Below are 2285 nucleotides of genomic sequence, written 5' to 3' on the forward strand. Positions count from 1 at the left end.
TCTTCGTCCTCTTCTCTTTTTTTGTTTGTTTTTGTTGTCACAGTTTAAATTTGGTTTTATTGTGCTCTTGGTGGAGCTTTTACTTGTGGTTATTTTGTTTTGTTCTTTGTATCTGGTTGGAAAACCCCCTTTAGTATTTCCTGGAATGGGGGTTTTCTGATGATAAATTTCTTTATATTTTCTGTATCTGTGAATGTTGTTATTTCTCCTTCATATTTGAAGGATAGCTTTGATGGGTATAGTATTCTTGGCTGAAAATTCCTCTCTCTCAGGACTTTAAATATTGGGGTCCACTTTCTTCTAGCTTGTAAAGTTTCTGCTGAGAAATCTGGTGATAATCTAATGGGCCTTTCTTTATATCTTGTATTCTTCTTTTCCCTGGCTGCCTTGAGAATTTTTTCTTTGTTGTTGGTTTGTGCCAATTACATTATGATGTGCCTTGGAGTAGGTTTGTTGTGGTTAAGATAACTCAGTATTCTGTTTGCTTCTTAAATTTGAGGCTTTAGTTCTTTCCAAAGGCTTGGGAAGTTCTCGTCTATCATTTGTTTGAATATATTCTCCATTCCATTTTCTCTCTCTTCTCCCTCTGATATACCTATTATTCTTATGTTATTCTTTTTGATGGAGTCAGACAATTCCTGCAGGGCTTTCTCATTTTTTAAAAAATTTTTGAGTCTCTCTCTTCTTCTCTCTGTTATACCTGAAGTTACTTATTTTCTATGTCACTAATCCTACCTTCTATCTGGCCTGTTCTATTAACTAAGCTTGTTACTTCATTTTTCAGTTCATGAATTGAATTTTTCATCTCTGTTTGATTTGTTTTTATAGTTTCAATTTCCTTGGTAATATATTCTTTGTGTTTGTTATTTTCTGAGCTCCCTAAATTGCCTTTCTGTGTTTTCTTGTATATCTCCGAGTATTTTTAGGATTTCTATTTTAAATTCTCTGTCATTTAGCTCCAAGGTTTCCAATATATTAAATTTTTTCTCCATAGATTTTTTCACATCTAGCTGTGTTACTTCTCTATCTTTTGTATCCATGATATTCGATTTCCTTTTTGTTAATGGCATCTGAGGGTGGTCCTGTTGATAGCACTAATGAAATTAATAAAGAATATAAAGTTAAAAAATAAAAAAAAATTGGAAAATAAAACAATAATAATAATTTATTTTTCCCCCCCTTCTTTTTCTTCTCTTCCCCTCCTCTTCCCTCCTTCTTAGGAAAATATCATGATGAACTGTGAATTATATTATGCTAAATGGAACAAAAACTGCCTATAACAGAGGGCCTGAGTTGGGGGGAAGTGTTCAAAGGGCAAAAAAGGATGTAGGGACCCACAAAATGCAAAAAAGAAAAAAATTTGGGTCAAGTATAAGATGATTTGCTTGTAACTGATGGTCAACTAAGAGATATAATGAGAGGGATAAGAGGGAAACAGGAAAAAAGAAAAAAAGTTACTATTGTATTAGGTGGAGCAAAAACTAAATAGAATGGAAAGCCTGGGTTGGGAAGAATGCTAATGAGTTAAAAAGCGAAGTAAAAAGCACTCAAAATGCCACAAAAAAACCCACTTTAGTCCCAAATAAAATAATTTGTTCGTGATTGAGGGTTGAATGAGAGGAAAAGTAAAAGGAGAAAAGAAGAAACTAATAGAGAGGGAGAAAAAAGAAAAAGGGGAAAAGGAAAAGAAGAAAAATGAAAAAAAAAACAAAAAGAGAGAGAGAGAGTTAAGGGTTTTGGAGTGTAACCTTCATGGAGAGTAAAGAAGAAGAAAAGAAATAAAAGGGGAAATGTAACTCTTATGGGTAGTGTAGTTCAAGAAGAAAGAATAAGACTGGCAGAGAATAAAAGGACCAAGGTGGAGGAAAAAGAAATAATAATAATAAAGGCCAGAAGATAAAAGAAACAAAAATAATAGTGGAACAAGTTATAAAGTCTGTGAATTTTTCTTGATTTTGAGAGGTTAACTTCTTCCTTTTTCTTTCCTCTCCCTCTTCCCGGTCGGTGACTCTGTACCCCAGTCTCTGCCCCTGTGGCATGCTTAGGTAGAGATTTGCAGTTGATGAGACTCTACGACAATGTCATATATTAGGCTTCAGTCTCATTGGTAGTCAAGGCTTGTTAGCATTTGCAAGCTCCAACAATGAGAGAGTTCGTTTTCCCGGAGCCTCTCTCCTAGTCTCTCCTTCCTAAATTAACAGTCTGATGATCCAGCTATGAGGCTGCCACTACCTTTGCCTGGGGAGTAAGAGGCTCAAAGAGCTGGCAAATCCCCACTCTATCCT

This window comes from Saccopteryx leptura, chromosome 2 (genome assembly GCF_036850995.1).
Source record: "Saccopteryx leptura isolate mSacLep1 chromosome 2, mSacLep1_pri_phased_curated, whole genome shotgun sequence".
Classification (NCBI taxonomy): domain Eukaryota; kingdom Metazoa; phylum Chordata; class Mammalia; order Chiroptera; family Emballonuridae; genus Saccopteryx; species Saccopteryx leptura.